At 47.0% G+C, this 10,758-nt stretch overlaps 1 protein-coding gene across 1 annotated transcript in view; it reads right to left on the bottom strand.

Moving 5' to 3' along the window:
- KCNJ15 (potassium inwardly rectifying channel subfamily J member 15) overlaps positions 1 to 9,746 on the bottom strand; it is a 34,996-nt gene extending 25,250 nt beyond the window's left edge. The window contains exon 1 of the mRNA XM_038147545.1: positions 9,488 to 9,746. The gene's annotated coding sequence lies outside the window, so the exon portion shown is untranslated. The remainder of the gene's footprint in view (positions 1 to 9,487) is intronic.
- Positions 9,747 to 10,758: the final 1,012 nt, after the last annotated feature.

The following is a 10,758-nucleotide window of genomic DNA, read 5'->3' on the forward strand; positions in this document are numbered from 1 at the left end:
TGTTGAAATACTGATCCACACTTCAGCATTCAATAAACCTGAGCAGGAAACCCCATGATGATAAGAGGTTTGCTCAGGGCATTTTCAGATTTTATGTTGGCTCTGGATGAAGTTAAGTAAGGAAAAGAAACAATAAAACTGGATCCCTGGCAGAAAAATTAGCCCTACTCATCAAATCTGCACCTGCAACTTGATGTAAAAATCAGTTATTTTACTGAAAAAGTGCTTTGGGCTTCTCATGTGGAACATGATCCAGCTCAGAAGGATGTGTGCAGTGTGCATGGGGAAAAGCCACAGCCACTCTTCAAGCCTTATCTCTTTTTTTCCTGTTCCTGGGAATCCCCACATTATGAGTTAAAAAAAAGACCCAGAATATAAAGAAACTGGCGTTGTTATAAAAACCAGAGAAATGGTTTTTGCCCAAAACAAGTTCAGGATGTCCTGAACAGGCAGAGGGGTCACCTGAGAACTGCTTAACACTTACTTGTGCTTTTACACAACTAAATCCATGTGTAAATCTGAGCCTTGTCTTGGTAAACATAGATATTTGTGCTTTATATACTCCGTGTTTTCTTCAATTGTTTGAAGACAGTCCTCTAGTTTTTGTATTTTTCCCATGTGTTTTAGAGTATTCACTTCTTCATCAAACCACTCACCTGATTCTTAATGATGAACTTCTTGATAAAAACAGAATTGAAAGGGTTAAAATTCATTACAGAGATTCTCATGAAATAAAGGTAAAACATTGGGCCTGGAGGTGCTGCAGGAAATGCAATTCAAGGAACTGTAGAATGGTTTGGGTTGGAAGGGACCTTGAAAATCATCCAGTGCCACCCCTGCCATGGCAGGGACACCTTCCACTGTGCCAGGCTGCTCCAAGCCCCAGTGTCCAACCTGGCCTTGGGCACTGCCAGGGATCCAGGGGCAGCCCCAGCTGCTCTGGGCACCCTGTGCCAGGGCCTGCCCACCCTAACAGGGAACAATTCCTAATTCCCAGTATCCCATCCAGCCCTGCCCTCTGGCACTGGGAGCCATTCCCTGTGTGCTGTCCCTGCATCCCCTGGAAATTGTCTCTCTCCAGGTTTCCTGGGGCTCCTTCAGGCCCTGCAAGGCCACCCTGAGCTCAGCCCAAAGCTTCTCCTGTGCAGCTGAACAATGCCAGCTGTGCCAGCCTTTGCTGCCAGCAGAGCTGCTCCAGCCCTCTGCTCATCCTGGAGCCTCCTCTGGGCTCTCTGCAGCAGCTCCAGCTCCTCCCTGTGTTGGCCAGGTCAGTGGACGCTAATGAGGACAGGAACCTTCACACTCCAAAAAACCAGACACCACACTCTCCCCACTTACATGTGCTCTCAGCATGCTCAACACACATTTTTCCACCTTTTTTCTTTTGTCACATCTTTGTTGACATTGCGGCAGTGGCCACCCTGAGGAATTCCCAGCCCTTTTTCCCAGCCTACCCCGGGTTAACACCGTGGTTTGAGTACAAGCCCTCCACAATATGCTCTTTGCATTATGAGACGTTGTGGCTGACACTGCTGCTCCTGGGGGAGGTTTGTGCACATGGAAAGCACATAATTGGAACAGGATTTTATTCTGCTTGATGAGCTTCACACAGAAGGATCTGGCTGAGGAGAGCCCAGCTCTGTTCTCAATGAAGCGAGCGGTGACCTCTGTGGAAACCCTGTTACCGCAGCTTTCCAAAACTTCATCCCAACGAGTCTGGATGTGAGGAGGCTGCATTTGCTGAGATGTGTCTTATCTGCTCACATTAGGTGGTTGTTCTTCATCCAGCTGGCTCAGGGTTTCAGACCCCCAGCTCCACTGCTGTCCTGTGAGGGACAGAAGGACTTTGACAGCTTCCAAATTTAAGTTTCTGCCCAGAATTTTTGCTTCTTGATGACAGAAATACTGACACGTTGCCACCCAAGATAGCAAAAGGATTTCCAGGTAGCAGAAAGCTCTGGAGGAAAAACAGGCTCCTGAGAAAAGTCACTCATTCCCAGGCACATTTGGCTGCCTTCTCCCTGGCTGTGGAAACGAGCATCTTCTGGGTTTGGTTCTTGCCCAGAGATGGGGAAGAGTCACAAGCAGTAATTCAAATCCAAGCTGGCTTTCCACACCAGAGTGAAAATGACAATGGCCTTCAGATCCAAGAGGGATTTTAATTTCCCCTCCCCTGCCAATCTGGTCAAAATGTCCAAAGCAGCAAAAATTCACCTCAGATTCCTGGAACCGGTCCTCATATCTTTGCTTTGTGATATTCTGCGGTGGGTGCATGCTTGGTTTGCCACATCATGAGCCAGCAGGATGCATGAACAACCCCATGGGAAAGTTCTGCTCACATCACTGGGAGCTTCCCAGCAGGCAAAGCTGCTTTCTGCAGCACTTCCAAGGTCAGACAACTCTCCAGGTCCCTCAGGTCATAGCTGTAACATGAGGTTGGATTTGTTGCCGTAGGATTGGATCCATGCTCACAGAGAACTATGCTCTGCAAGACATAATCCTCAGTATTGTTCTCAGCTGCAAGCAGGGTGTCTGGCCCAAGCAATGACCCAGGGTTATGGTCTAGAAGAGCTGCTCCAGGGGATGATGGAGAGGCAGGGCTGGAAGAATCGAGCTGTGAGAGCCACTGACCACAAGAAACAGAGGCGGCTTTGCCTGGTCTGTCATTTTCCTCCCCTTGACCCATGGTGGTCTCTCTCTTGGGTGTTCTGTGGTTTCTCCTCAAGTGTGAATTCCCCTAGTTAATAGCTGCCCTGATGACCAGGAATCCTTCTGGGAACTGCTGGAAAACCCCAGCTCCTCAACCACTGGATCCCTCCTGTTGATGTGACACAACGAGCATGCCTCAGTCAAAGAGAAACGTTCGTCTTCAATTTCATGTATCTTCAGTAGCACCCTTTGGAGGACAGCAGTGGGAAAAGAAATCCCTCCTAATCAGATTTCAGTTTGTTTGGATCACTAAATCTGCAAAGTCCACTCTGCATTCTCCAACCGTGGGGTCGCAATCTCTAATTCTTTATTTCAAACCCAATTCTCAGCAGTGTCCAACAAGTAGATGAGGTTTTTTCCTTACCTTTAAAATTTCAGGGATATTTTAATGGAGCTTTGCTTCAGGATAACTTGAGAAATAATGGTTTATTTTACTTGGAAACTTCTTTTCATGAGCACCAATAAGAGCCCTGCAAAAATACCTTTTTGGAACTTTATTGAATTTCTTTGAGCTGTGACTATTTGGGACAAAAATGTGGCATTGCTGCTACTGCTTTCAGATAGCCAGACTCTATGGCCTCACAGGAAGCAGCAGTAAAAAGGCAGAGCAAATTAAATGAGTACCTTTGTGCATTTTTAAGCGTGTCTTCCTGGAAAAAGAACTTCTGGCTTGAATGAAAGGAACTGCAGTGTGTACTTTTGCCAAACTTTATCCAAGAGGATTAAGAAGTGAGCCTACAGACAACTCCTGAGGTTGACAAGAGCATGGAACACTACAGAAAGTGCACAAAAAGAGGGTGATAAAGGGAAGAGCACAGAGTTTTCAGTACAGGCTGTGTGTACAAAGACTGTCCTGAAGTTTGCTATCACCAACAGAGATCATGGCACAAGAGATATGGAAAGTGATCTTCCAAACACCAAGGGCAAACATTTGTCCGGACAGGGCTCTAAAGGCTCAACTTCAAGATCAGATTTTTGTAGAAAGCAGAGTTGTCATCACTGGTCTGCAGAACTCAGCTTTGAGAGCAAGTAAAACCCAATCCATGAAATGACAGGGGAAGCAAGTGATGGCTCCATGACAGGGAGGTGGACAGAGGTGGTGGCTGCACCCATTGTCACCAGGATTGCACCACAGTTTCCATCACAACCTCCTATTTTCATGTGCCATGAGCATTGCAAAATGCTGACCTTTGGGGCTGCATTTTTCCATGCTTGCTCCCTGCCCCAAAGGTGAATTCTTTCAGAAATTCTAAGCAGAATCTTTTCAGGGACCATGGCTATTATTTTTGGCTGTTGCCGGGGCGGCTTGCCTGAGGCAGATCAAATAACAACTGGTTTGTTCCTCTGAGCTACAATAAATCCCACCATCCATCATGTGAAGGAGAAAATTAAAGGCATGAAAAACACATCAGAGCTCTCCTGATTTGAATGTTTGCAAGAACTGTTTAGGCTTGCAAATGGCAGCAGGTGAAGAAAAGAGAGATTTAACAGGGAGATACTGCCTTGACCAAGAGTCTCCTTTAATGACAATTAACTCCACAGTGTTTATATCAGGAGTTGGTTTTAGGGACAACTATTGAAAAGTGGTGTTAAATACAATCTTTAAGATACCAGGAGAGGAGGCTGGGTCTGTTTTGTCCCTCTGAGTGTTTCTAACACGGGACACTTGCTTTTCTCAAGCAGTTAATTAGGAATTGAAGGGTTGCACATTCCCATCCATTGCCACAGCCTGGGTTAGTCAGTGTCAAAGGCATTAAATATTCTCCATTTCTCAAAAGCAGGACACTTGAAAGAGCCTTAAAACATGGATATAGATGCTGAACTGCAGGTAGCCGTGGTTGAATACGCTCTCTAGGGGCTTTACAGACCACAGCCAATGCATTAGGATTGAGATGCTGAGCAGCACTCAAAGCCACAGACAACCCCAGAACAAAACCCCACGTCTGCTGTTAGGAAATCACACCCAGGTGGCCTCATATACCCCCACACATTCTCCTGATTTTATCACCCACCGAAAATATGTCTGAAAGTTACTGTACAGACAGGAAAAGCCAGTCTCCCTACGGGCCCCAATAAAGACTAGAGCTGTCCAAAGGTCTCTGGGAGTACAAATGTGTTTGTTCCAGTAGGTCTGGCCTGTGAGGCTGCACACCCTCCAGACTACAGCTTCATCTGGGGACACGTGCTGGGGCAGGGTCATCCCAGAGCACAGGGCACAGGGCTGTGTCCAGGTGGCTCTGGAATGTCCCCAGGGAGGAGCCCCCAGAGCCTCTGTGGTCTCTGCTCAGGGCTGGGCACTGCCCAGGGCAGGAGTTGTGCCTCCTGGGCAGGGGAATTGCTGGGCTCAGGCCCTGCCCGTGGCTCTGGGGCCATTGCTGGGCCTGGAGCAGAGCCCGGGCCTGCTCTGACCTCCTGCACACAGGGACAGACACAGGGACAGGCACAGGGACAGACACAGGGACAGACAGGGACAGGCAGGGACAGGCAGGGACAGACACAGGGACAGCCAGAGGGACAGGCAGGGCCAGGCAGGGCTGAGGCCCCTCTCAGCTGGGGCTCCTCTCCAGGCTGAGCAGCCCCAGCTCCCTCAGCCTTTCCTGGGCATGGAGCTGCTCCAGGCCCTTGCTCAGCTCCAGGAGCTCCTGGCCCTGCTGTGCTGAGGAGCCAGAGCTGGACACAGCACCCAGAGGTGTCCCCAGGGCTGGGCACAGGGGCAGGATCACCCCTGCCCTGCTGGCAGGGATGGAATCCCAATGATTCCCAGGCCTTTTGCACTCTGCTGGCTCATAGACAGCTCATTGTCCCTCAGGACCCCAAATCCTCCTGATCCCAACTCCTCAGAGTTCCTTTCCAGCATTTTTCTTTGCAAATGATTGTATTTTACACCCAGTATTGTTGCAACTTCAGCATTTAAGTGCCTGATTATCTGCTTGTATTGACTATGTTTTTCAGTCCACCAAAACACACTGTTCATGCTCTGTCCTGATGCATTCATATTTGACATGAAATAATAACACTTTAATGCCACACACTTTTAACCTCCAGCACCATGAAATGCCTGGCTAAGACAAAGCTTACAGGGTTCACGTAACAATCTGCTTGTTTTACAGCTTCCTTTTTCTAGCTGCAACTAATGCATCCCCATGCCAATTATTGCTAAATAATTCCTCCAGGTTTGTCTGTAACCTAAGACTGTCTGGCAGATCTGCAATTGCACCTGCACATGAACCTTAACATCAGACTTGCAGTGACTTTGCTCTGTAATACATCCAGCTTTTATAGAAACCAAAAGGATGATGGTGAAATCAGACTGCTTTGCCATTCACAAAATTTAGGAATTTTTGAATATGTGAAGCAATTGCTTAACCCCATAAATCCTCACAGCTCTGTGGTGTAAGAGTTCAAGCAGAGCTTTCATCAGTGCATTAAACAGCTTCAAACTGAAAGACAGTAGGCTTAGATGAGATATTGGGAATTAGGAATTGTTCCCTGGCAGGGTGGGCAGGCCCTGGCACAGGGTGCCCAGAGCAGCTGGGGCTGCCCCTGCATCCCTGGCAGTGCCCAAGGCCAGGTTGGACACTGGGGCTTGGAGCAGCCTGGCACAGTGGAAGGTGTCCCTGCCATGGCAGGGGTGGCACTGGATGGTTTTGAAGGTCCCTTCCAACCCAAACCATTCTACAATTCCATGTTTTTCCCTGTGTTTCTTCTGCTTCCCACAGCATATCTCAGCTGAATCACTGACAGTGGACTCACAGGGAGTGCCTGCCCTCTCCACACTTTTCCATGTATTCCCTGGCTTCTGAAAGCTTGGCCTCTGCAACATTTCCTGATTTGAACCACTCGGTCTCTTCCCCCTGTTCTGTGTCTTGAGTGCAGCCTGTTGACAATTGATTTCATCAGGACAATGAATTATACCTCTGGATTGCTTGGAATGAAAGGAACTCTTTTCCCCAGGGTTCATTCCTCTGTTTTCTTTACTCAGCTACCTCCAACCTCCACTTGCTCCAATACACCTTTTCAGATGTTTGTGTCCTTCAAATGCCAGCTGTGCTATTTATCCCTTCTTGGACGACCTCTCCTTTTAACTCCTTCTTGGAGCAGAGTTTTCTGCTGGAGGAACTGAGCCCTTTCAAACCTGTCCACAGTGTTTGCATCGCAGGGAGGAACTGCAATCTCCTAAAGCTAAGGCTCATCTGCAGTCTCCTAAGGCTAAGGCAGGCTTCAAAATATTTCTTCCATATTTACTTCACCTTTGGGCTATGTAGTTCACCACTTTTTTTTCTTTTTTTCTTTTTTTTTTCCCCCTCTAATTGTTGGCATTATTGGCCCAACTGCATTTGCAGAGAAGTTAACCCTCAGGACACTGCTCCGCACTTCGCTTTCCTGATCTTCCCTCAGATGTCTCCCTGCTTGTCCAGTCTCAGAGTGATTTTCTCAGTGCTCCGCAAGATACTTTTACTTCTTTTGTTTCCCTTCAGCCCTGGCTTGTTTACATTTTCCCCACATTGCCTTGTTTTATTGCTCATCTAGACCATCATTAACTATGTGTACTTTTCAATAACTTCCTTCACTTGATTTTTTATCACTTCCTTGAATATATCCCAGCAGATCTGCAGGGAGATTTCTTCATCCTTGCCAACCAGTGGCCTGAAAATCACCCAAAGCCACCTTAGAGGACTGGCAGGAGCTATCCCTTAGCACAGCCCTGCACTTGGACACAGGAGGTTTGAGGTGCTTTCACAGGTGAATCAAAGCAGGAAAAACCTCTACTGTGACCAAAGCCTACAGATTTCCAGTGAATATCAAGGATAAGATTCTACTGAGCCTGTTGAGGTGGGGGATGACAACTCAGAGAGCCACACAGGTGAGTCTGTCTCAAAACCATGCAAAATTCCCACCTGGATGGTGGAGATAGGCTGGTTTTGGACAGCAAGAGGGCAACACCTGGTCCTGGCCACACCGTGGAACCTGATGTGACTTTCCCTCCCTGCTGCCCAAAAAGGCACCCCCAGTCCAGAAGAACTCACTGAGCCACACTGATTTTTTTTCTCTGGAGTTTGGCCATCAGGCCCAGGCCATGGAAAGGGCTCTGGATTTCCAATAAGTTGAACCTCCAGGAATTTGGAGCTATCAAAACTGAGTGAGGCAATTTCGTTCCAGCTTTGGCAAGACAGTGTTTGGACACAGCACATTACAAGATGTCCTGCCAGTTCTGGGTCTGGGAGCAGACTCCAAAGCAGGTGAATCCTTCCTTAACTGGAGTTCCACAGCAAGGAAAACATTAAGCAAAGATGAAACCAGCTGGCTGATGGAGAGGGCTAAGAGAAGTGGTCCTCTCTGAAGAGCTGCCAGCAGTTTCTGAAATGAAGGTCAATTAAATTAAAAGAATTGCAGTTTATATCTGCATTGAGACGGGCACCTGTGTGTAAATACAACCTGAATTTGTACCCCCACACTGGTACTTGATGGCAAATCTGTGCACAGAGAACAGAGGCACTTTCTAGAAGGCAAGTTTCACAAATTCCTTGGCAGACTGGATCACTTTCACCTCCTATGATCCCAGACATCCCAATGGTGTTGGAGAAGGAAAGGGTCCTTTGCCTCTCTCGGGTTTCTGGAACAGCCTCACACAGATTCCCATTTTTGTATCTCTGTTCCTGACACATTTGCCAATCAAAGTACCTCTCTATCTCCCTCACTCTTCTTATCTCAAGAGCTTTGTTATAGAGTTAAGGAAGCTGGGCTGGATGGTGCTGCCAAGCTTTGAAAAGCTTCTGTAAAACTCTACATTTTCCTGTAGTGCTGCAAAGCCCATATTTACCTAATAGACTGTCCAGAGTCCAAAGGAGCTTCTACAAAATTTCTGGTAAAGGGTATTTGTTTTAAGAATTGATATGCATGCCAAAAACAATGTACTGCATTTATCAGCCTGGAACTGTTACAATCTTTTCAGCAAATAATATCCCAGTTTCTGAAAAAGCCTAAAATGTGTAGCTAATCCAATTGTGTCACCTCTCATTTCCTTCAAAGAGGGGGGAAAAAGGCAAAGCTAAGCCTGAAATTCTGGTTTGAATTAACTGCCACTTTATCTCTAAGTGACCTCTTTGTGCAAAGCTATTACTGCAAACACAGTCTCTGAATCATTCAGTCCTCTCCAACGCCTGAAACACAGAGCTACAAGGTAGTTAATGCTATCAGCACTATCATCTTGCATTTGTGTAGGGCTTCTTATCCAAAATATTCCAACTCCTGGCAGGCCGATCCTTTCCCTGGGTGGGCTCCTCATGTGGGTGCTGCATTCAGCATTGTAAAGGGGAAGGGGGCAGGAGGGGGATTTTACACTTTAATTCCAGCGCCACTGTTAAAGAAAATAAATAACCTTTCATAAGGTGCAAACCAGCATCCAGAGCTCTGCAGTGCCACACAGCCATGGAGAGAAGGAAATGAAGAACATCCCAGGTATTATTCTCAAATCCACTCAGCTATCTCTGGCAGCATGGGGGGACCTAAGAGTTAGAAAGGTTCAGACCCTCTGAGAGAAAACACAGGGCTAGAAAAGGTATTTAAACAGAGAGCCTTTGTTATTCAAGTTATGATGGAGCCCTGCTTCTAATCAGGACAATCTAGTGTGGTAAAAGCTTTAATTGGGATGATTAAAAAGCCAGTTAATTTTCTTCACAGGAATAAAGGCAATTTAATTTCATTCCACTATTCCTTGTGGCCATCCATGCCAGCCCTTCACTGTCTGCCCGCTCTGCCACGCACCCACCCAAAATACCTTTTTTTCCATTTATTCCTGGTCCTTCCTCAGCAGCCAGGGGCTCCTCTTCCCGATGGCACCTCCTGAGGGTGTTGGCAGGCAGCTGCTGAGAGATGTGAAGTTCATCTCACCCCTGTCCTGCCCTGCTGGTTCCTGGGGCTCCGTCCTTCCTTCCAGCCCTGCCTGCTCCTGCAGCTCCCTCACTCCCAGCTGCTGGAGCAGGTTGAGGTGGTGAGCCCAAGGGCTGGAGAGCAAAAGAAGAAAGAAGAGAATTTATACTTTGGTATTTTGGAAGCTGGAATCCAGGAAGAAGCTTAAGAACGTGACTTGAGGCCAAAATGTTTGGCTCTCCAGTTACAGAGCGGAGAGGGGCAGGTTTATTCCTATTGCAACACTGTGGCCCGTGTCCTGCAGGAATTTTCCAACATCACGGATGTGTGGTGGGTTCAGAGCAACCTCTCCTTCACTCCTCTGCTTCCTGCAGCTCTGTGGGAGGAAGGTGATAACAGAGGAATCAGCAGCACTGCAAGAAACTTGTCTGAGATGGAGCTGTGGATGGAAGGGCCTGGGAGTTATTCCTGGGACATCCCGAGCTTGCAACTCCTCCTGCCACTGTCCTCCTCAACTGTCCTTCCATGCCCTCATTCCAGCAGAATCATTCTCTCCGACTGTTAATTTGGCTGCTATTTCATTTATTCCAGCTGCTGAGTTCGAGAAAGAAAATTTTTAAAAAGCAGCATCTCACTGAAAACAGATGCTGCCTCTGTACTAAGTAGATAAATTAAATACATAAAGCATGGCTTGTTTACAGTGCTGATTCTTTGTAAAGTTTTGCTGGTTTTATCCGTGATATTAAAATTCCAAGTATATTATATCACTTTATTTTTGATGCATCTGGATTAAGGAAATAGCCCACTGGCATTTCTCAGGAATACTGTAAATGAAATGGACTAACAATTTACCACAGAAATGACAGCACACAGGAAAAAAAAAAAAAAAGCAAACTGACCTCAGCTTTTACTCCTATAGAACAGAAACAACTTTTCTGGCCTCCATTTCTCCATGGTCACTTACAATTCTGTGTAATTTTTCTCTATATCAAACATGCACAAATTAAATATATGGGAGTAAATCATGGACTTCCAGCAAGGATGTGCATGTGCACACACAGGGATACAACTGCAAGGAGGGATCACAGAATTCCAGAATGATCAAGGTGGGAAGAACCCTCCAGGATCTTCCAGTGCCACCCCAGCCCCACCAGGATCACCCCAATCCCTGTCCCCAAG

The sequence above is a fragment of the Motacilla alba genome, chromosome 1, assembly GCF_015832195.1.
Source record: "Motacilla alba alba isolate MOTALB_02 chromosome 1, Motacilla_alba_V1.0_pri, whole genome shotgun sequence".
Classification (NCBI taxonomy): domain Eukaryota; kingdom Metazoa; phylum Chordata; class Aves; order Passeriformes; family Motacillidae; genus Motacilla; species Motacilla alba.